This window comes from Camelus ferus, chromosome 9 (assembly GCF_009834535.1).
Source record: "Camelus ferus isolate YT-003-E chromosome 9, BCGSAC_Cfer_1.0, whole genome shotgun sequence".
In the NCBI taxonomy this organism is placed as follows: Eukaryota; Metazoa; Chordata; class Mammalia; order Artiodactyla; family Camelidae; genus Camelus; species Camelus ferus.
Window position 1 is genome coordinate 43,131,672 of NC_045704.1, and position 24,528 is coordinate 43,156,199.

Consider the following 24,528-nt stretch of genomic DNA (forward strand, 5'->3'; position numbering starts at 1 on the left):
CCCATCAACAGAAGGAGCATTTCCCCAGGCTGCTGGCTCTTACTGACCAAGAGCCCAGAGTAGACAGAGTCGGGGCAGGAGGAACCCTTTTAAAACAAAAAAACAGCTTTGAAGAAATTTCTTGGTGACAAGATGCATAAACACATGTTCACACTTGGGACTGCACACGCTGGCTGGCACGCCTCACACACATCAGCACACCTGCTGAGTGACACACTCACAGACACACTGGCTGGCACACACACTCACACACATACACAGCTGAGCACATTCAAGGCTACACATGCTTGCTAACATGGACGGTAGTGCCTACACCCAAACCATTTCAAAAAGATGGCCAGAAAAGTGAGTCCCAACTTCATGCAGAGCTGCTTCCCTGAAGGCAGTGGCCTTCCTGTTTTATCTCTGATAAATCTCCAAGTTCCAAAGACAAGCCCCCATGAAGGCTGTTGAGAAGCCCACAGACAGACTTACAGATTGGCCAAAAGCTGGTCACTGCAGGGTTCAAGGAGGATGATGGGGCCAGAATCCCCGGTGCTAAAGGGTGGCCTGGAGGGGACGGTGTGGGCAGAGGGCAGCAGTGAAGGAACACCCGGAAACAAATACACCACTCTGTCCAGCACACTGGCCAGACCAAGAAGATGCCAGAGTCCCTTTAGGACTCCCCTGCCATGAGGTCCGAGTCCCCACAGCACCACCAAGAGCCCATGAAAGCCTCCTAAAACAACAGCGCAGGGAGGAGAGAAGGGAGGGAGACGGGAAGGGTGACTGTGAGAGGGGAAATTTCCGAAGCTCAGGGACGTTTGCCAAAATACTCAGTAGTTTGGGATTAATAGACACACATTACTATATATAAAACAGATAAACAGCAAGGACCTATGTATAGCCCAAGAAACCATATTCAATTTCTTGAAATGAGCTGTAATGCAAAAGAATCTAAAATGTATATGTATACATATAACTGAATTGCTTTGCTGTACACATGAAACGAACATCATAAATTGATTACACTTCGATAAAAAATAAGAATTAAAAACAAATACTCCCACCGAGGAAATGCTCTGTTTCTTGGTAACAGCCCCAAGCAGGAAAGAACCCAAACATCAGTCCATGAAATAACGGATGGGGAATATTCTGTGTAGAATTCAACGGACTATTACTCAGCCATTAAATGAATAATCAAGCAAACAAATAATACACACAACAATGTGGATGCATGACACAGTGAGAGAGTCTAGGCACAGAGGGGAGCGCACTGCATGGCCCTTTTTACAGAAAATTCAACAACTGGCAGCACTAATCTGTGCAGTCAGAGGTCAGAATAGGGGTCACCTCTGATGGGAGGGAGTTGGATGCAGACCTAGAAAGGGGCATGAGGGCAATTTCTGGGCTACTGGAATTACCTTTTTTTCCATTGAACTATACATTTAAAATGTGTGGCCTTTACTGTATGCATATTATGCTTCAGTAATTTTTTTTTTGAGAGGGAGGAACCATGCTGGCCAGCAGATGGGTTTGCGAGAGCAGAGGCCCGGAGGCCTCTCTGCAGGAGAGGGCTGGTGCTGCACCTGCTGGGCTGGCTCCTGCAGGGGGCATTCTTCCTGCCCTGGTCCTGCCAGGCTCTCCTCCCAGGGGCTTCCTGCCCTGGTCCTGCCAGGCCCTCCTCCCAGGGGCTGCCCCAGCAGATTTCACAAAGGGGGTCTTGTAGGAACCATTCCAGCTAGAGTAGGGATGGACCCCTACTCTAGCTGGAAGACGGCGGGGACACACACACACACACACAAACACACACACACGCACAAACTGCAGAGCCCATTAGGGGAACGTGGTCTAGAGGAGGGAGAGGACAGCCTCCATCATGCCGAGCATCACTGTGTGGGGGTCAGGGAGAGAAGCTGAGCCTCCCGCCCCCACCTCCAGGCAGGGCCCCTGCAGTGTGGCCCCGTGTCCTGGTGCAGCTCCATCAGCCCCAGGACTTTGCAGCCTACCTCCCCCTGCCTCAATGGCCATGGCTCCAGAGTTCTCATGCTACCTCCTTGAGCTTCGGTTTTTCTGATCTCTAAAATGAAGTTGTTGTCACCTTGGAAGATGGCCACAGGGACCCAATGTGGCCATACCCAGCCCAGCACCTGGCACACAGAACAGACCCCTGTCCACATGTCTGTCCCCTTCATTTTGCTCCCTTCCCTTGTTGTTGCCAATCGAGCATGTGACCAGTGTGTCAGGGTCTCTGGGCTAAGGATGGAGCCACCCAGGCTCCTAGTAGCCACACAGCAGCCTCCCAGGCTCTCCCAGGAGGTTGGGGTGCAGTGGGGTTGCATGGGGCTGGGCACTGTTTTTCACACATTCCCTGGTAACACATCAGGGACATCAGGGAAACTCTGCTGCACAGGATGGGGTCCTGCAGACTCCTGGTGGGATGCTGGGTTGGGATGATGGTACCTGCCTCATCAGGGGTTTCAAAAACTCAGAGATGTTACAATTCGGGGTGGGAGGTGCTGCTTTCAGACGCTGGACTGCCTTCCTTTCCAGGCTGTAGGGGAGAATCCGTTTATCCTGCCTTTTCTGCTCTCTGGAGGCTGCCTGCAGTCCTTGGCTTGTGGCCCCTTCCTCCATCTTCTAAGCCAGGAATGGCTGGTGGCATCCTTCTCATGCAGCATCACTCTGACATCCCCTCTCTGCCTCCCTCTGCCATATTTAAGGACCTTTGTCATCACATTGAGCCTACCAGGATAATGCAGGATAATCTCTTTATTTTAAGGTCAGTTGATTAGACACCAGTAATTCATCTGCAACCTTAATTTCCCTTTGCCAAGTAGCAGAGCATCTTCACAGTTTCCAGGGATCAGGCAGTGGACATCTTTGGGAGGCCATTATTCTGCCCACCAGAGCCCCTCAGTGAGTATCTTGGGCCCTAGGCACTGTGCCTGCAATGCCTGATGGATACATCAGGCCTGAGCATTAGCAGTCCCAATTCACAACTGAGGACGCTGAGGCTCAGAGAGTGCAGGCAATTCACTAGAGGCTGCACAGCTTGAAGTGGAGATTGCTTGCCTCTGAAGTCGGGGATGGGGTAGGCAGCTGTGGTCAGCGTCCTGGAGAAGGTCATGCTGGGGCAGCAAAGCCGTCTGCACCAACAGGGAGGGCACTGGGAAGGACTGGGTTTGGTGGGGAGGGGAGGGAGGCTGGCTGGTGGGGGCTGCCTCAGCACTCATGTGGGAAGGCAATGCTAGCAGGCGCTGACCAGTCGGATGGGGGCAGGGTGAGGGGCGGGGGTGCGGCCAGGGACTCCGTGACTCATCGCCCAGCAGATGCCTCCCTGCACCAATGTGCTGATTCTTAATAAAACAGATTCATTTATCTCTGGCATTTATGACCAGAGACAGAAATCAGGTTGGGGGAAATGGATTACTTTTCAAATGCACATTTGTTTCTTCCTCATCACCTACCAGTAAGCAGATGTGGGTAAGAGTTATTTATTTGAGGTTCCTGTTAACCAGTAATTAAGTTGCTAACACACTATGAAAAATGCAATGATCCGATGAGGGCATCCACTTCAGGATGGGCAAGCCAGGCTGCAGAGTTGATTGCAGAGACCCCACTCTGCACCTGCAGTGAGGAGACTGTGACCCAGGGAACACAGAGACACCAACAGTGGAAGAGGGGGGAGGATGGAGGTATGTCCAGCAGGTCAATGACCCTGACCTCTGATACTGGGAATCAAAGGATTCGAGGGGCACTGGCAAGGTGGTGGTGGTTCATCCTGGGGCCGCAGTGGGGCTCAGGGCAGGACACGGTAGAGGGAGGAAGGTTCCAGCCAGAACTTGAGGGTGGGGGCTCAAAAATTCCTTAATGCACCCTCCAGAATAGTAACTCCTGCTGTTCACACAGCATCTGCTGTGTGCTGGGCATCTGGCTGGCAGCTCCTTGAACCCTCTGTGATAGCCACAGTTGACACACATTTGCATGCTGTGGGTGGCACTGTCCCTGCCTCTCACACAATTCCTGCCAGAAGTATCTCCAGTTTTCCAAGTGAAAAAACCAAGGCACAGAGAGGTTAATTCATCTGCCCTTGGTACACAGACAGCTTCAGGGACGAAGATTCACACTTAAGTGGCTGGGTACCAAGTACAAGAGGGGAGGCCTCTCCATGCTCTGCTGGGCTGGTCTGAGAAATCAAGAGTCCCAGGGAGGCCCCCAGACCCTCCTCCACTTCCCCAAATCCACCACACACATCAGGCAGCCCTGTCTGGGTCTTGTTGCTACCGCTGCCCTAACATTGACAAGGGTCTTGGGCCAGGAGCAGAAAGGGAGGGAGATGAGGGAGGCAGGAACCCTCCCCCCACCCCCAGCTGCCTGCCCCGATTGCCTCACAGATAATTCTCCCTAATGTTTATTGCCTTTCCGCTTATTTATTAGCCAGGCTGCCTCAAAATTTATGCCAAATCAATGTCGAAGCACAGCTCAGCTGTGAGGATTGATTTCTTTTATTTAAGATGAAACTAGTTTAGTTTGGAGGCCGCGAGCAAAATCCTCACGTTTGCTGAAAAGATGCTGCATCGCAAGAGGATTCCTGGAAAGAATGCCAAAAGCCAGAGCCCCTCCAGGCACACTGCCAGCCTTCCAGGCTCATGGTTCCCAAGGCAGTACCATCAACGCCAAGGAGGACAGAAGAGGGGGAAGATGCGTCACTGAGCAGGGCACCGCCACACACACCACCCCGGGAACGCCGGGAAGGGCGTGTCTCCTCCCCTTCAGTTCCTAAATGGGGACACTGAGGCACAGAGGTGTTGAGAGACTTACCCAAGCCACACAGCAAACTAGTTGTGTCTGCCTCTAAATCTATGGGATTTCCCTGAACCTAGTGATTGTCAGAGTTTTTCCCCAAAGTAAATTCGCTGGATTCCTGAAACCACATCATAAAAATGAACTGTCATAAAGCAGGACACGAAGGAAGGTGTTCAGCTTGGGTTCCCAACCAATGGCTGGGCATCTAGTACCTCATAAATATGACGAACCCTGCATCACAAATATAAATGTACAGTAACTATAAATGTCTCAGTAATCAGCCAAAAGGTAAACCCTAAATGGTCATGTTAAATTTGTCATAGGTCCAAGAACTTGGGAATAAATACAGTGTGCATATTTGTCATAGGAGAAACCCTAAAGTATTATAAATAATGCATACATTCAGTGTGTAAAAAATAGTTCTCTCATATTGTAAACTTGACTTTGAAGTAATATGCTGCTATAGCAGAATTACAGAATTGCAGGGAAAGGAGGGACCTTAAAGTTTCTTTATCCTAGTCCCCATCTGATGCTGGGATCCTCACCACAACAGTGCTGCCAGGGTCTTCCAGCCTCTGCTTGAACACCCCAAGGGATGGGGAGCTCACTCCCTCCTAGTCTACTTTAGGTTAAATGTCCCTGTAGCTGTTCCACAGGCATCTGAAGCTTGCTTGAAAGGAGTGAGCACAGCACTCCTAATCAGGGTGTGGCCAGCAAGCCTAGGGGGAGGTCCTGCCCTTGATTAATGCACAGTCACCAATGAGCAGTGTGACCCTCTGTAAGTTACTTCACTTCTATGAGCCTCAGTTTCCTCATCTGTTGAATGGGCATTGACAATAGTATCTACATCATACATTGTTGCAAAGGCCAGGTAAGGTGACCCATGTTAGCGATCGTTACTTTTAACATTATTATTATCCCAACCATTGACCAAGTGTCCTCAGTTTCTCGCCTATGTGTCTCCCTTGTCTTTGGGCAGCTGTTTTTGACTTGTTTTTTAAGCCCAGGTGCAAGGCCTTGAACTCATCCTTGTAACCTTACATATTGTTATTTTGAGCCATTTCCTTACCCTGTCAAGACATCTTTGGGTCCTGTCCCTGTTACCCAGTGCATTCATCATCGCATCAGGGTTTGAATAACCCATTGATATGATTAGTAGATAATCAATGTCTTCTTCCAAGTCATTGATGAAATGTGCTGATCTAGATGGACCTGAGATGGAGCAGACCTTCCTCTAGGTCAGTGTTTCCCAAACTGTGTTCCACTGAATCCTCATCTTCCATGAGATACCAAAATGTGTTTGGGAATAAATGATCCTGTTATCAGCTGAGGTTGACACACAACAGATGCTAAAACAGCATTGGCATGAAAAAGCAAAGATAAGCTCCCAGGCCAGATGGTTTACCTTCCAATAGCAAGAGCCCTTAAATCTGTTTTGTCCACTAAGATAAAATTTTATAAAAGAATTCCAAACTACAAGTAAAAATGCTCAACATTACTAATCATTTCAGATATGCAAATCAAAACCACAATGAAATATTCCCCCTTCACACTCATCAGGATGATCTTATTAAAAAAAAAAAACAACAGAAAGTAACAAATTTTGTGAGAATGTGGAGAAATTGGAAGGCTTGTGTATTATCAGTAGGAATGTAAAATGGTGCAGCCACCATGGAAACAGAATGGTGGTTCCTAAAAAGTTAAAAATATACCATGTGATCAACTCCACTTCTGAGTATATACCCCAAAGAATTGAAAGAAGGAACTCAAATAGATATTTGTACACCCATGTCATTAGCAGCATTATCCGCAATAGTGAAAAGGTAGAATCAACCCCAGTGTCCATTGACAGATGACTAGATAAGCAAAATGTGGTGTATACATACGATGGAATACCATTCAGCCTTTAAAAGGGAGGAGATTCTGACCTATGCTACATGGATGAGCCCTGAGGACATTACGCTAAGTGGAATAAGCCAGTCACAACAGGATAAATACTGTATGATTCCACTTATATGAGGGTCCTAGAATAGTCAAAATCATTGAGACAGAAAGTAGAATGGTGGTTGCCGGGGGCTGGGTTGAGGTGGGGAGTGGGAAATTATTGTCCAATGGGTATAGAATTTCCGTTTTGCAAGATGAAAGAGTTGTGGAGCTGGATGGTGATGAAGGCTGTACAACAATGTGAATGTACTTAATGTCACTCAACTGGATACGTAAAGATGGATAAAGTGGTAAATCTTCTGTTACGTGTACCTCCTATGGGTGCCCTCCCTGTAGCCAATCTCTCCCTTCTTCCTCCAATGCTTTATTTCTTTCAATGTCCCTGTCCCTGGTGAGAACTCCAGCCACACCAGTACCTGAAAGGTTCCAAGGCACTTCCTGGAGACCCTTGTTTGGTTCCCCCAGGGCAGGCAGCAGCCATGAATTTTGACTCATCTCTGTGGGCTCCTATTCAGACCCTGTGCACCAGTTTCAAAGGACTGCCCTCCACCTACAGCTACCTCAGGTGCCTCAGCTAGGAGGCACCACCTCCTCCCCACTCCAGCTGCCTCCGCTGGAGCCCCTCCCAGGGCCACGAATAGATCTGATTGGACCATAGGGCCTTGAGTACCCCAAATATTCTATGCTTCTCCCCCTGATGTCTGAGACCTGACCTACAATGGCTATTTGTTGAACCAATCAATACCTACACAGAAGTGAGTCAAGCTGTCCTCCCCAAATGAGTATCCATCATCTCAAATTCCTCTCTGCCTCTCCTTCCAGCCCTGCCTAGGACCAGACTCCTTAGCATTAAAGAAAAAATATCTTTATGGCACTTGTTAAAGATGGTAGGGCAGACTATTTTAGGACCATCACTATAGGTATTGGGACCACTGCAATAAGATTTGAGGGGGAAACCATAAGCAGAACAAAATGACAACCTATGGAACAAGAGAAAATATTTGCAAAAGATGAAACTGACAAAGGCTTAATCTCCAGAATATATAAACAGCTCATATTACTTAATAGGAAACAAACAACCCAGTCCAAAAATGGGAAGAAGACCTAAACAAGCAATTCTCCAATGAAGACACATGAATGAACAATAGGCACATGAAAAAATGCTCAGTATCACTAATTATCAGAGAAATGCAAATCAAAACTGCAATGAGGTATCACCTAACACCAGTCAGAATGACCATCATTCAAAAGTTCACAAATGATAAACGCTGGAGAGGCTGTGGAGAAAAGGGAACCCTCCTACACTGCTGGTGGGAATGCATTTTGTTGCAGCCATTATGGAAAACAGTATGGAGATTCCTCAAAAGACTAAAAACAGACTTACCATATGACCCAGTAATCCTGCTCCTGGGCATATATCCAGAAGAAATCCTAATTCAAAAAGACACCTGTACCCCAATATTCATAGCAGCACTATTTACAATAGCCAAGACATGGAAACAACCTAAATGTCCATCGACAAATGATTGGATAAAGAAGATGTGGTATATTTATACAATGGAATACTGTTCAGCCATAAAAATGACAACATAATGCCGTCTGCAGTAACATGGATGTTCCTGGAGAATGTCATTCTAAGTGAAGTAAGCCAGAAAGAGAAAGAAAAATATCATATGATATCACTCATATGTGGAACCAAAAAAAAAAAAAAGAAGAAGAAGATAAATGAACTGAAATATAAAACAGAAATAGACTCACAGACATAGAATACAAACTTGTGGTTGCCGGGGGGGGGGGGGGAGGAAGGGACGAACTAGGAGTTTGAGATTTACTAACAGGTATATATAGAATAGATAAACAAGTTTATACTGTATAGCACAGGGAAATACCTTCAAGATCTTGTGGTAGTTCACGGGGGAAAAGAATATGAAAACGAATATATGTATATTCATGTATGACTGAAAAATTGTGCTGTACACCAGAAACTGACACAACATTGTAAACTGACTATAACTCAATTTTTAAAAATACAAAAAAAAAAAAAAGATTTGAGGGGAGAGAGATTGGGCTCAACACTGAACACAGCATGGGCAAGTGGGAATTTATAGCCAAACAGTAGAGTGAATGGGGTCAGTGGATTGAGAATTACTAAGAGGAAACACCAAGGGTGAGGGGAATTCTGGCTAGACCGACCTAACAAGATTCTTGCTGAAGATGGGCAGGGGAGCCCAGTCATCACCTGGGGGATGTTGGAGGATGAGGAAACTGATCAGATATTGAGGCTGGGGGGCTCTGGTTAAACTGACTTAGCAGGGTTCTTGCTAAAACTATATTTTACAAGGAAGTGCACAGATGGGCCCATGAGAAAGTTACAGAACCTGATTCAAGTTTGGCCAAGAAGAAACTCGTTGTCCCCAGCCTCTCCTGGGGTGTGTGAATGAACTCTAATCAACAGTGCTTAAACATGAAATCTGCCATAATGCCACTCTCCTTCCCCCAAAAGACGCCTTTTGGAAACATGAGCCCACATCTCCCCCAAAACTTCTGTCTAAGCAATGGGAACCTTCTCTCTTCCCTCCTGTGTCTCCTGAGAACAGGTCTTTGGAAATCCTGATGATGCTCGTCACTTTTCATTAAAGGCCACTAGATGGCAACATGGTGCACCAGTTACTTTGCACAAAGAGTAGCTTGGGGAAACATACAGGATCTGCATTAAGCAAGAAGTAATGAATGGAAGGAAGGAGAGGAAGTGGAAAGGCAGACACTTTGAATTTCAGCTCCCCTATCCGCTCTGTGGCTATATAACCTTGAATACGTTCTTTAATCTCTCAGAGTTTCTGCACCTACAAAATGGAGCTAGTGGTGGTAGCTTCTCCTAAGCTGGTGATTAAACCCCGGGCTGCACATTAGGATCTCCCAGGGAGCTTTAAAAAAATAGCGAAGTCTAGGCCTCATTCAGACCAAGTAAATCAGAGTCTCTACGTGTGCCTTTCCCCAACCTAGTACTTAGGGAAAAAGTAAAGCAAAAGCTCCCCAAGTAATTGCAGGGTGCAGCCTGGGGCGGTAGTTCTCAAGTTTGAGTGCATCAGAATCACTTGAAACTCTTAAATAACATAGGTCGCTGTGCCTCGCCCCCCCCAGAGTTTCTGATTTAGCTAGTTTGGCGGGTGGGGGCAATAATCAGCTGACGTTGCAGGTCAGAGCCAGGCTTTGGGAGCTTCTGCCTTGGGGACAGAGAGAAAATGAGCTAATGCATGTAAGGCACTGAGCAAGGAAACCCTCAGTGAATGTCGGTTACTCTTTGCCTTGACCACTGCCATGCCTCCAGGCTACATGTGGGGCACCCTGGCACCCAGCGGGACCCAGTTTTGAAGCTAGACACCTTGCCATCTACTTGCTATATGCCAAGGCGTGAATTGTGCTTCAATTTCACATCTGTAAAGTGGGAATTAAAACTTCTGCCTTGTCAGGATATGATGAGGAGAGATACTATAGATAAAGTAGCTGGCATGGGGTAAGTCTCAGGAAGTGGCAGCTAATCTTCATGACCTTGGACTAGGCAATGGTTTCTTAGGCTTGATACCAAAAGCACAACAGAAAAACATATGTAAATTAGACTTCATTAAAACTAAAGGTTTTTGTCTTTCCAAGGGCACTATTAAGAAGGTGAAAAAAAGACACAGAGAATGGGGGAAAAACATTTGCAAACCACATTTTGATAAGGCACTTATATCTAAGACTTATTAAAAAACTTGCAACACAAGAAAGCAGAAGACAAATAACCCAATTAAAATGGGTTAATGATTTGAATAGACATTTGTCCAAAAAATACATACAAATAACCCATAGACATGAAAAGATGCTCAACAAAATTAGTCATTTGGAAAATGCAAATCAAAAACCACAATGAGAGACCACGCCACATTCACTGGAATGGCTAGAATCAAAAGGATAAACATTCTCAAGTGTTGGTGAGAATGTGGAGAAATTGGAGCCCTCATATATTGCTGGTGAAAATATAAAATGGTAGTGTTGCTTTGGAAAACAGTTTGACAATCCCTCAAAGATTAAATCTAGAGTTATATGAGTTACCAGGAATTCTACTCCCCAAGCACATACACCAAGAGAATTAAAAACATCTTCACAAAAAACTTGTACATGAGTGTTTATAGCAGTCTTATTCATAACAACCAAAAAGCAGAAACAACCCAAATGTCCATCAACTGATGAATGGACAAACAAATGTGGTGTATCTATACATTAGAATATTACTCAGCCATAAAAAAGAATGAGTACTGATACCTACTACAACATGGATGAACTTTGAAAACATTTTGCTAAGTGAAAGAATTCAGTCACAAAAGACCACATATTGTATGATTCCATTTGTATAATAAAATGTCCAGAATAGGCAACTCCATAGAGAGAGAAAGCAAATAGATTAGCAGTTGCCAGGGGCTGGGGGGAAGGGGAACAGGGAGTGACTGCTAATGGGTACTGGATTTCTTCTGGGGTGACACAAATGTTCTGGGATTGGATAGTGGTGATTGACACATAACTATGTAAATACACTAAACAAAACAACTACTGAATAAAGCTCAATAAAGCTTTTTTTTTTTTAAGATGGATGTCTCTATTCTCTATTATTTGTCATGGAGAAGATATTTGAGTTGAATTTCAGAAAGTTGGAGGGGCTAGATATTCTTTGGGAGGTGGGGTTCTAGACAGTGGGGATGGAACATGCAAAGGCCCTGTGGCCTGATAGAGCACTGCACTTGTAGGGAACTCAATCCCCCAGCCTGACTGGAGCTGAACGGTGAGGAGCAGGGCTGTAGAGGGTAGCAAAGCTTCGAATACCAGGCTGATGAGCTTGGATCTTGTCCCAAAGAGTGAAAGATGGTGTCTGTCACACAGGATCTGGCACCAAACAGCAGACTGGTGAGAAGAGAGGTGGGATGGGATGAGACTATGTGTGACCCTCCCTGAGTGAGGGAGGGCCATAGTGAGGAACCCAGAGCTGAGGCCCTGCAGGGCCGGCCTATGGGGTGGGAGAGGGTGGCAAACCACCCCCTTCAAGCTTCCCTTGTCACCAGTAGTCCAGACCCCCACACCCCACTACCTAGACCCCAGTCCTCCTTCACTCCAGTCAAGAACCACTGTGTTTCCTGTGAGGGACCCCAGCCAGGACTCAGAAGCAGGAGGAAACTCTCCCAGGTTCACAAACAGGCTGGAAGGGATTGTTCTCTGCCTAAGGCAGGGGGACTCCTGATGAAGGCCAGATTCTTAGACATAAGGGGGAACAGAAACAGCCCAAGCCTTTGAAGAATCATCCATGCAGACAAAAGGATCCCCAGCCTCCCCCTCTCCGCTGGCAGGATTGCCACAGCACTGCCCACCCTTCCCCTACCAGGCTTGTTAGGACTGTAGGTAACCTGAGAGTTAACAGGCTCAGAGACAGCCCTGTGCACATGAGCTTGAGCCCAGCAGCTGGGGAGGATTGTTTGGGGCTGGACAGAGTCTCTCTTGTTTCCCTCCAGTTCTCAGTGGTACTGCAGGCAGGTAAAGTCAGGGGTCCCCAAGACCTCCCCTAATTGTGACCAGATCAATCTAGTCTGCCCTAGGCTCTCCTTTCCCCAGGAGCAGCTCAGACTCCCCCTCCCCTAACCCGATTGTGCCCAGAAGACCTGCCTCTGGGTCTCCAGGGGGCAAGGTCTGGACAAGGCTGAGGGGTCTAGAGATGGCCTGGAGAAGGGACAGCCGCAGGAGGCAGACATCCCCAGCTGGCCAGGTTCTGGCCCCGCTGCCACACAGCGTGACTGGGGCCAGGACCGGAGCCCTGTCTGTTCACCCCAACAAGAGGCAGTACCGAGTGGCCCCTGAGCCACCTTCCTGCCCCACAGATGGCAAAGCCTCTGACCCATTGTTCTCCAGGACACTTTGACAGAGGACGCCAGGAATGTGGGACCCAGAGGCAGGAAGTCCTGGCTTCCGCCTGGCGAGCTCTCTGCTAGACTCAGGCCTGACCTCCAATCAGGGAGGAAAAGCCCTTGGTCTCATCCTGCTGCTCCCAGCTCACTGGGCCACCCTGGAGCAAGACCTTGACCTCTCTGGGCTTCTGCAGGAGACGAAGCTGCAAAAGCTTTGGTCAACAGGTTAGCAGGAGCAGGTCAATCCAGATGATAGAGAAGGAAGGGGCTGTCCCCAGGCCTGGCCCTCCCTTGGCCCAGCTATAACCCTCAACCCATTTGTGCACCCCTAAACACACATGGTCACATTGATGTGGGTGCCTTACATGAACCCACGTAGCCACACAGCTTCCAAACAAATGCCGTGCGGAGGCCATGTTCACACCTCACCTGTGCACACATGTGCCTTCCTCACACACCTGCACGCACCCCCACCATCAACCTCTCTGTGGCATCATTGCCATGGCTAACGTTTACTGAGCGCCTACTGTATACCAGAGGCTGCTCTAGGCATTTTACTTGAATCTTCTCAATGCCTCCTTCCAGCAATGGCATGAGTAAGGCACGCAATCAGTCCCATTTTACAGAAGGGGAAAATAAGGCACCAAAGGCTTGTCCAGGATCAGCAGGATGGTAAGTGGTAGATATGTTCGGGACATCACCACAGGCACTGCTTTGAACCCTCATGTGGGCCACTCCTCAGTGTCCCTGCAGCCCCACATCCCCACAGCACAAGCGCTGCTTCCTAACAGCCTGCCCGGATGTGGGAACAGAAAAGTGAGAAACATCTGGGAAAGTGCTGTGCAGATAAGGCATTGTTCTTACTGTTGGGAATTCACTCCCTGCTCAACCAGTTCCTTCCTGGGCCAGGAGAGGCCCCACTTACTCTAGGTCCAGAGACTGCACACTCAGCGGTCACGGCCTGTGGCTCCAGCCTGGCCACAGGCCACCAGACGGGACAGGGTGACTCGCCTAAAATTCAGGGCTCCTCAGGCCCCCACCTGGTAAGACGCCCCCACCCCTCCCCATGCCCCAGTGTTCCCCGGCCTGAGCTTCTCTGTGTGGCTTGAGGTGCCGCCGCCACCTGACTTCACCCCAGCTGGTCCCTGATTCCCCCTCCCAGCAGCTCAGCGCTTCCCCCCAGGGAATGGCCCCCCTTCCCAAATAGGCTTCTGTGCCTCTGACCTTGCTGTTCCCTCTGCCTGGCCAGTCCTTCCTCTTGCCCTGCCCATCCTTTCAGACAGCATGGGGAGCCCATCTTCTGGCAGCTCCACCACAGGACACACACCTCTGTCACCAACCCAGCCCTACCCAGTGCAACTCATGCTGGTCTGACACATCAAAAGTAGGGACCCCACCTGGGTCATCTCTCCATCCCCCAGGTCCAGCTCAGAGCCAGGCAGAGCCTGCACATCATTAAATGTATTTTTAAAATAATAAATAAGCACAAACCATTGTCAGCCCATGGCATGTTGCCGGGAGTGGGGTGATGTTTTAGAGTGAGCACTCAACTGGGAACCGGAAGATAAGGGTTGATATCAGGGCTCTGCTTCTCAGGAGCTGTGTGACCTTGGGCAAGTTACTCAGTCTCTCTAAGCCTCAGCTCCCTCATCAGGGAAATGGAAATATGAATAGTACCTAAGCTTCTCAGGGCTGTAGTGAGGTATCATTACATAAGAAAAGAGGGGAGGGGCCCAGTAGGATTTGGAACCAAACATGTGGGGTGGGATGGGAGCTTCCCAGAGGGCAAGATGCTTTCCAGAATGGGAATCTAGAGGGCTGGTGGAGGTGGGGCATGTTTGAGCTGGGAGTGAAGGAAGGCTGCGCTGGCAGAGGTAGGAAGGAAGAACGTCCGAGGTGCAAGGACAGCATGGGCAAAGGCATGGAGGCAGGAGGCTGGAGCGGCCCGGCCTGAGGTGGAATCTGGGATGTCAGCAAGGCTTGGCACCCCAACAGGAGCCCTGGCTGGAGGTGGGTGGTGTGGCACCAGGTCAGCTACTTAGTGCTGTGAAAGGGGCAGAGCCATGCCCCCTCTCGGGATCGCCAGGACTATTAAAAATAAGGTACAGAGACTGGGACAGGGATGACACATAATAGGTTGGTGACTGTAATTCACTCCACCCCTTTATCAAAAGATTTATCAAAAGATCATCCCTTTCACTCCTCTGGGTCCCCACCCCCAGCCCAGCATAGCTGGGCACCCAGCAGAGCAGAGTGTTTATCAAAAGATCATCCCTTTCACTCCTCTGGGTCCCCACCCCCAGCCCAGCATAGCTGGGCACCCAGCAGAGCAGAGAGATCGACTGATTCAGTGCCTCCTCGAAGGCTTTGAGAAAAGGACCCACTATGTGCTAGAATATACCACAGAACACAGGTGCACACCCGGCCTCACGCCCATGTCTGCCTCAACCTGCCAGTGGTTCATTCATTTGCTCACCTTGCACTCATGCCTGCATTCTTTTGGTCCATGATCCCTGCTCTATGCCCATCCTGAGCCCAGCTCTGAGCACCTAGAGGTGAGCCCAGCCCAGCCCCGGCTCTGGCAGCTCTCGCTGTCCCTGTAGAACCACAGTTGAGGGTGAGACCCCTCGCCTGCTCCTCCTTCCTCCCGCGCCCCTGCGGCCTACCCCTCACCAATCCCATTCCATTTCCCTTGCAGGTCATGTCCACTCCCCTCACCGGAACCAGGGAGCACTCCCCGAATCCCTGCTGGGCAAAAGGGCTTTCTCTTCATCTGAAACTCAGCAGGAGGCTCGCATGGCCCCTGCACTCCTGGCTCACAGGCCACATGCCGCCCTCTCTCCCGCGCAGGCAGGAACCCAGTGGGCAGCCTGGGAGATCAACACACTCCACTTCCCTCTGTCCCCCCGGGCCAGGGAAAGTCTGACCTACGCTCCTTCATCAGCTGCAGGTGTCCAGCAGCTGGAGAAACGAGGAAAGAAATGCGAAATAGTTCAGAAACCAAATCAGGCTCCTGACAGGACCACAGTGTATATTCCAGGCTCTTTCTCACAGAAGAATTCTAACTTTATCCCTCAGCGTGTGTTCTGTGATACGAGTGCTGTGTTCATGCTCTGCTCTCTGTGAGGGCTTGGTCTTGTGAACGAAAACACTGCAGTGTGAGTGAAGATACTGCAAACATATCAATAAACAAAGAATGCTGAAACCAAGTCATCAGCGGCTGCCGCCACCCCCATGTAGGGACAGGCCTGCAGCCCAGCCTCTGCAGCCACTCACAATGGTGCACTCTGAGTGGACTCAGAATAAGAAAGGACAGGATACTGGCCCTAGATAGCTAGGTGCTTGTCAAAGGAATGAATTCAGTGAGCCCAAATGTTTGCTTCCTCCCATACATAGAAAAGCACTACATTCTTTAACTTGAGATGCCTGGTTTTCTTTAGATAACAAGTAATCTTTTATTGTTCCAACTACCTGGTCTTTATTGTAAAGCCCCTATATATCCTAGCTCCTCCCCTACCTCTTCGGAGCAGTCCCTCAGAACCATCTGAGAGGCTGTCATCCCGGCTCGAGTCCTCCCGCCAAATAAAACATAACTCTTAACTTTTACGCTGCGCATTTATTTCAGTCGACAGTTTCTAGGTCCAGGGCCACTGTGCACAGGGGTGAAGAGCCTGACACACCCACGCGGGCCCTGCAAAGCCGCAGATCGGATTGGCAGTGCCCTGGCTGCCCACGCTTTCAAGTCCACATGTACAGAGCCCTCACCCAGTGCCGGGCGCCCACAAGGACAGACACGCAAAGGAGACACAATCTGGGAGCAGGGAGGAAAGATGAGAGGATGCGGTGGTGAGCCATGAAGGGGATCTGTGTTACACAGGCTTCAGAAGCCCCGAGGAGGGGGCAGAGGCGGCGAGCTCCAGGTGGAGCAGGCGATGGGGGAAGCGGGGGCAGCCCAGTAAGGAGAAAAGCAGGGGCAGACACCCAGTGGCCTGGCTTCCCGGTGCCACCCGTGGGCCTCACACTCTGTGGGGAGGAAGGAACAGGATCCCTTGTCGATAAGCCCCTTCTGTGCGCTGGACTCAGCGGGGCAGGAAAGCCTCGTGGGCAAGGAGATACCTTTGGAAACAGAAGCCTGGTTGGGAATTTCCAGTCCACCGCTGACAAGCTCTGCAATCCTGGGGAGCACTGAGTTCCCAGGCTCTGTTCCCTCATTGGTATGATGGAAATAAAAATAGAACCCTTCCCAGGGCTTGTCCTGAGGATTAAGGGGAAGTCCCCGTAGAGGGAGCGCTCTCAAGCCGTGCATGGTCCTCTAACGTGAGCGTGCAAACTCCCTCCCACGTGTGCCCTGGGAACCACAAACCTGTAGGTCTCAGGGTTCCAGTGCCAGCTATTCTGACTCCATGAGCCTAGGATGGGGCCCAGGAATCTGCATTTTCAATGCACACTCCCCAGGTGATCCTAAGGCAGGTGGCCTGAAGACCACCCTTTGAGAAATACCTGTTCAGTGAAAGCTTGCTGTTACCATCACTTATTTTCATTATGTCATCTGCTGCTCTGACAGCAATTCAGACAGTTCAGCAAAGTCTGAACTGGCAACACATTTCCTACATAGGGAAAGAGGCTCGGAGAGGTAAGTCGGCTGCCCCAGGTCACACAGCCAGCGATGGGGCAGCATTGGATCTGTTAACCCCCAGGCCCAAACCTCTCCAAGCAGGGTGTCGCTGGGCCCCCTCCCCGGTCAGCTTTCATCCTAGCAGAGGCCTGGTGGGTGTTCCCAGGCCTCACTGATGCCCTCCCCAGCCCTCACCTGCCAGCCCCATTGCTGCTTCCTCCCCTGGCTACTAATCAGGTCTCGCAGACCATCCCATTTCCTGCCAGCCCACAGGCTGCCTCCTTTGCTCCCAAGGGCACTTCCTGGCCTTGTGCCCTCCCATTACCTCCTTTGCCTCCAGGGAGGTTGGATCTGGGGCTGGGCAGTGGCAGAAATCAGGCAGGAGATCCTGAGGAGACCCTCGGGGGCCCTCAAGGGCACTAGCCTCCCTCCCTTGGCACGGACTACCTCTGCATGGAGGCCCCCTCCCCGCCCCGGGGACACGTGAACAGACAGCCATCCCCTTGTTTACAGGCGACAGGAACAGCAAGTTTCAGGGCAGAGTCAATGTCCCTATGGACTGGGAGTACAAAGGGACTTGGCAGATGGTGCCAGGACAGATCCTGTCCCTGTCTGCTACCAGCGCCGAGTCTGAGACGCAGTAGGAAGCGACGCCCGGGCCTGGCTGGGTCCCATGGGCATGTAGACCACGAGGGTAGGCAGTTGCCGCAGGCTGGGGTGAGGACCAGGGATGGAGCCCTGGCCTGTCCTGGCTCCTCTGTGGCCACCCCACCCTCAGGCTGGAGAAGGCAAGAGTTAATCCTGTTGGAGAAGGAAATGCTGAACCTTTGTTCATTCCAAACAGTGATGATACAGAGTATGTGACCTCCCTCCCGCAGTGACCCGCCTCAGGGCACTTCTCCTTCCAGCCCCCCTGGCTTCCCTGTCTGCTGGAGTCCCCTTGGCACACAAATATGCCGGCATCGCTTAAAACAAAACAAAGAAGCCTCCCGTTTCTCGGGTCCTTTCCCTTCAATCTGTCTTGTCACTGACATAATTGACCTCCGACTTCCAAATCCAGCATCAAGTCTCAGTCCTCGCCTTTCCCAGGCTGACCCAGCCGACATCCCCGGCTTCCCTCCTTCCTCCCTGGGCTCTCTCCTAACAAATCTACAAATCTCAGAGGCCCAGGGCCTCCCTCCTTATAAACTCGTCCATTGCCGTGGCCTCAGGTGCCAAGCTATATATAAGCTCACAGCTTCCAAACCTCATCTCCAAGCCAAGTGATTCCGACACATCCACCCATGTCTCCAACTGTATCCACCCTGTATCAACCCCGCCTCCAACTGCTAACCTGACGTGGACATGCGGTGTCTAAGGCCATCTCAAACTTAAGGCCCAAAACAGAGGAATCTTTATCTTCTCCCCAAAAATACTCTTCCACCCCATTCCCCATCTCCACACTAGTGTCCACTGACTTCCCCCTGACTGCCCCTGGGCCAGAATCTCTCCCTCTTAGGTCTCTGTTTGTCCAGCTGTATAAGGAACCAGTCCAGGACTTCCCAACCATTCTCTCACCCATGGGAAAACAGGGGCAACTAACTGTTCAAAGGACAGATTCCTACTACCAGCCCTGGGAGTTTCCAGATCAGTCAGACTGGGGTGGGGCCCCCTATATGCAGTTTGTAAAACCTCTTCATATGACTCTCATGACAGAATCTGAGCACCTCCTGCCCCAGCTTCTTGGTTCTAATGGTCTCTGGTCCAGCCTGCAGCTTCCCTCCCTATCTTCCACACCGCTCTGTGATTCTTGTTTAGCTCGAGAGCCATGTGAAATTGAGGCTGATTACCCCCATTTTACAGAAGAGGAGACTTAAGACTGGGGTGGTGGGGTGCGATGGGCTCACCGTCACGTCAAAAGCAGAGTCAAGAACTTGACTCCACCTGATACTCCAAACCCAAACAGCAGCCCCACAGCCAGGCTGGCACCTCGCAGCTGGAACCCCAGCTCACAGAGCCAAGAGCTGCGGTCTGTGGCCCATCTCCCCTCCACCCCACTACTGAGGCCCCTGAAGCCTCCCCATCACCTGCAAAGTCTGCCCCTCCCCCAGCGTGTCATGGGGTTACCTGGGAAAATCTGGCTCTGGGCTCAGGCTGACCCAGGCTGTATTTCTGGCTCCACTACACCCAGCTGAGTGGACATGTGCTTTAAACTTGCTGAGTCTGGGTGTCCTGAACTGTAAAATGGGGGTGAAGGCACCCACCCTCAGGCTTACACGATGGGTGAACTAAGGCCTTGGCAGATGCCCCAGAGATGAGGCCTAGGGTTGGGGTCCGGGTTGAGCGTCCCAGGCCAGGTCCAGGGCTAGGCCTCCACGGAGACAGCCCAGCGGGGCTGAGGCAGCCGCCCACCGCAGGGCCTGCCTCTCTGCAGCCAGCCCAGCCCTCACAAAGGAACAATAACAGGAAACCATCCTGGGGGGAAGTGGGCCAGGGCCAGCTGGAAAACCTGAAGGGGCGGCGGCCGGGCCTCCCTCGCCGCCGGGTGTGGCTCCCCTGGAGAGGCTGTCGGCAGAGTCCCACACAGCTCCACAGCAAGCTCGGCCCAGCCAGACAGCCCGACGGAACGGACACAGCGCTCAGCCCAAGGGCACGGTGAGTGAGGGTCCTCAGCTACCCCATCTGTAGGATGGCCATCACCGGCTCTCAGGGAAGAGCACTCCTCGGGGCAGACTGGGTCTCCTGGCTCAGAGCAGGGCTGGGAAGGTGCGTCCAGAGGTGGTGCCGCGGGCAAGGAAGGGTGTCCTGGGGGGAGGGGGGAGGGGCTTGGCTCTCCCGCAGGTAGATGCCCAGGGTCCAGGGCCCACAGGTTTCCACGGGTGCCGGGCTCAGATGCTCATAGGGCAGGGTTCTGTCTCAGTCACTCAGCATGCCAGGGGCAGAGGACTGGGATCCCCGCCTAGGCTACCCTGAGGTGCCCCTTCCCCCATGAGAAAGGATTCCCCCCAAGGCCTGACATCATCCCTCACCACTTGCCCCAAAGGCTCTGTACTAGGATCGGGAGAGGAGTCCTGGAAGGAGAGCTTGGAGCCTCGGCCCCTCCCTGTCAGCCAGTGCCCCCATTTTCAGTATAGGCAAGCTGAGGCTTGGCTCCGGGTCCTTGAGGTCCTTCCTGTAGAATCCCCTCCCCTCCCTGCCCCAGATGCTGTCAGGGCTGGTTACGAGCTGTGGGAGCTGTGGTCTTTCTCCTCCAACACCTGGAGACTGAGGCCCAAAGGACCCAGTAGACTTCATATTTTAGAGAAGTTCCCCCAAAGACTTGAAGGCGGATGGCCTAGGGTGAGAGCTTGGCTTGGAGGAGGCCGTCCCGGGTGCAAATCCCAACTCTACCACTGGCTTCCCATGTGACTTCGGGAAAACCACTCAGTGTCTCCAAATCTCAGTCGGCTTGTCTGAACGATGAAGATGGCGATTCTTTCTGCGGTTCTCTGTGAGAGCTGAAGGTGGTGCCCACAGGAGGCTGGGAAGCCATGGAGCCCATTACTTTACGGCCAACAAGCCCATGCCTTAGGGACGGCCTTTCTCCATTTCTCAGTGGAGGCAACTGAGATTTGAGACAAGGTCTGGTACCCCAAAGCCCAGGCTCTTTCCAGAGCCACGTAGCTTCCCATGCGTCAGCATCCTCTTCCTCTGTAAATTAGAAGAAATGGTCTTTTCCTAAGTCAATTAAAGGAGGCGCTGTACACCCCTGGTATTGGGAATGGCAGATAGGAGGGGGAGCTTTCAGAAATCACAGCTGAATTTACCTGCCGGCCAGAGCTGACCGTGGCTTGAACGTCATAAAAGTTTGACCCCTGGGGTCGGTCAGTCCCCAGCAGGTGAGAGGACGTGTCAACTCGTCCTCTGGGCAGCTGCTCCACGCCAGGCACTGTGCTTATTCCCCACCCTGACCCCATGAATGCTTCTGCCATGGGGGGTGGGCAGAAAGGATCCTGGTAGAAGATGAAAGACATGCCAGGGGAGGCAGGGAGCTTGGGCAGCTTGTTGGACCTGGAGAGGCCAGTGTGGTCAGAAGGTTTTTAGAGCAGGGAGTGGCAGGAGGGCCAGTGATGCTGAAGGCCATGAGTAAGTACCAGGAAAGCTTTGGTTCATCTTCAGATGATGGGGAGCAGGGGGATCCTCCTGTCTGGCCTGAGTTCAGCCATGTGTGTGCCCTAGCCTGGGGGACAGTAGATGACTGAGGCGCCCAGGAGCTGCTGAGCCTCCAGGGGGCCCTGCCAATTCCAGCTTACTATGGTGAGGGGGTCGGCGAGGTACCCATTGGCCTTGCAGGGGTTAAGCTGCCCGCCCTGAAGTCTGGACCTGAGCGATTGTGCTGCTGAACAAGGGCCGGACATGGGGCAGGAAGCCGGAGGGGCCACGCTTATTTTCTCCCAAAGCTTGATGACTCACAGCTCTGCTGCTGCCTTGAGGATCCGTGATAGATATAGTGGCCACTAGAAAAATCTTGAGCCCCTTGCTCAGGGGGATCCATCCCTGCTACTTCCATCACTTCTCTGCACCCCCTCAGCATTCTTGAAGCTACTAAAATTATTCCCATTTGACAGACAGGACTACAGAGGCCAGAGAGGCTGAGCAGCCAATCCAAGGTCACACCCCACTGCCCAGCCACAGTCCACAGGGATGCTTGAGGAGGAAAGAAGCCAGGATTGAACCTGACAGTTTAAGCCATAGAAGCAGGCACCAGGATGAGCCAGGAGCCTGATAACCCTGGGGGAGGAATGTTCTAGGGGACAGGTGCTGCCCTGAGTGTCTTGGTTTCTGGCTGGAGAGGTACTAACCAGCCCATCCTAACCTAGATCTAAGCTGATATTGGGTGGAGAACCACAGAAGTCTTCTTGGAGGAAGAGCGGGAGCCCCAGAGGATGCTGGGAGGTCTTGGGTCTGCTCTCTGAGCTTCAGTCTTTTAATCTCTCCAGGGCAGGGAATGGGCCATGTGGTCCCTAAATAAATTTAGGGACCTCCAGATTATCTGTCAAAGTGTTAACAGTCAACTTCTGGCAGGTACAGATACTCGGAGATGGGGAAGTAGGGCCCAAAGAGCTGGGCTGGGCAGGAGGTGAATGAGATTTCCTTCTGGAGAGCAGCAGAGAGGAGCAGGAGGTGGGCCCAGGCCAGAACCAGGAAATGAGGTCAGGTGTGAATCGGCCAGTCAAGCTCACAGCTGCCAGGCCAGAGTAGGCGGGTAGGTGAGGGTTGAGACACCCACACACTTACTGAGCACCTACTGTGTGCCACGCTTCACCCCCATGGTCGCATTTAATCCTTCATTATAAATAAGGCTATGAGAGCTCAGAGAAGGCAAGGGATGGGCCTAAGGCCACACAGCTCATGAGCAGCTGGGCAGGTTCAAACAGACAGGTGTGTGAGACTCGTTCTATTGCCCCTGCTGACTGCCTCAGAGCCCCAGGTAAAGTTGGAAAGTCCAGAGGAGGCTGGAAAAGGCTCTCAAGGGTGGGTGTTCTCTCTTTGAAGTTTGGAGTTGCCTCATTAGGACATAGAGGGATAGGCTAGTTGACCCTGGAGCCCAGAGACCTCAGTACAAATTTGTTTCAAACAATCTCAAAGACTGTATTGAGGATTCAGGGACTGAGTTCAGTGGGAATGAACACCGTGGTTGATTAGTGATGTCTGCCATGGGTATGAGTAGGGTTGAGTGGCAACTCATGAGTTCTGCTTTGCTAGCCCTACTTTAAGACAGGGCTGTGTGTATGTTCATCAGGGACCCATAAGGAGGATAGTCTTGTCCTCAAGGGCTCAAAATCCTAATGGTGCTGTGTCTGACAAAGTGATGGGCCATTAGAGATGCTGTTTGGAGACAGGGAGGAGTTTCTTTGAGCTTTATCAACTATTGTACCCGCTCTGACCACCCAGTGTGTGGTCTGCAGATGGCAGATCTGTTTTAAAGCCTGTGAGTGAGAAGGGAAGCAGTGGCAAGACCAGAACTGGAAAGCAAGACAGGCTGGCAGACAGCGTTGGGGACATTGACACCTCACGGTCCAGGGCCTTGAGTTCATACAGCTGGATGCTGGGATGAAGCAGACACAGACCCACAACCTGCCTGACCAGAGACACTGGGACTAGGAGGCAGAGGCTATGCTGGAGCCAGAGTCAATCAGAAGACCTCGTGGAGGGTATGGGCTGGGGCTTGAGAAGAAGTAGTGTGTTCACCAAGGGGACACAGCAAGCAAGAGCTATCTGGGCAGAAGGAACAGCCTGTGCCAAAAACACGCTAAAGAGAGAAAGAGTACATCCTCTTCTAGAAACATCTAGTTCTCGCAGCTGGAAGGGGCAGGGCGGTGAGGGAGAGGAGAGCCAGAGGGGTGGGCAGGGACATACCGTGCTGGGCCCTGGACGCTGGCTCTGGAGCTAGGCTTTGTCCTTCAGGGGGTGGGGAGCCAGAGAGGAGCAGTGAGCAGTGGGGCAGTGTGGGCAGCATTAAGGAGAGGGAGGCTGTTGGCAGAACCTGGAGGGGAGGGGATCAGATCTGGGACTGGTAGGAGCAAGTCATAGGGCTGAACTGAGCCCTGAACCAGGATAAAGCCCCAAGGGGCCAGCCCCAACACACCCCATCCCTCCTGCGGCCTCACCCTTCATCCTCCCAGTATCTCTGTGGCGGCCAAGGCCCAGCTGTAAATGCTGGGGCTCAAGGAGGCAGTTTGGGAATCCCTGAAGGAGTTGGGGGATCACTGGCTCCAACCTCTTCCCTACACTGAGGCTCGAGTGGAGGGGTGGGAGGGCAGTGGGGAGAGCTGCCCAGGACCACACAGGGAGTGGGGCTCGAGTGCCCCCCACCCCCACAGGCACACCTCCTGCCTGTTCTGGGCCTCTCCTCCCAGTGCCTGGCCCCTAATTTCTGACCCGGGGCTGCTGGGCTGGAGTCCAGAGCCTGTAGGAGGCTAAGCTAGGACTCAATGTCCAGTACTCTGAGGCTTTGCCTAGGGCTGGGCTCTGCTGCCAGGTCCTGTCCTGGATGATGGAGGGTGTGATGGGTGGGAGCAGAGGAGCCAGCCCCCCGAGCAGAGACCCTACAGTGTATGGAGCTATGTGCCTGTGTAGGCAACACATTTGTGTCTCTGGGGCCAGAGGATGTTAGTGTGTATTCCTGACCCCTGACCCAGAGTTTTCCTCTACCCCACCCCCAAGGGGCCTCCAGCCTGCAATAACCCCCCAAAGCCCAGACTTAGCCCCTGAAGCCTAAGGCTTGAACAGGGT

General features: G+C 51.5%; 1 protein-coding gene across 1 annotated transcript in view; it reads left to right on the forward strand.

The window, feature by feature from the left end:
• Positions 1-19,750: 19,750 nt before the first annotated feature.
• CDH5 (cadherin 5) overlaps positions 19,751-24,528 on the forward strand; it is a 30,939-nt gene continuing 26,161 nt past the window's right edge. Inside the window, exon 1 of the mRNA XM_006180653.3 lies at positions 19,751-19,908. The gene's annotated coding sequence lies outside the window, so the exon portion shown is untranslated. The remainder of the gene's footprint in view (positions 19,909-24,528) is intronic.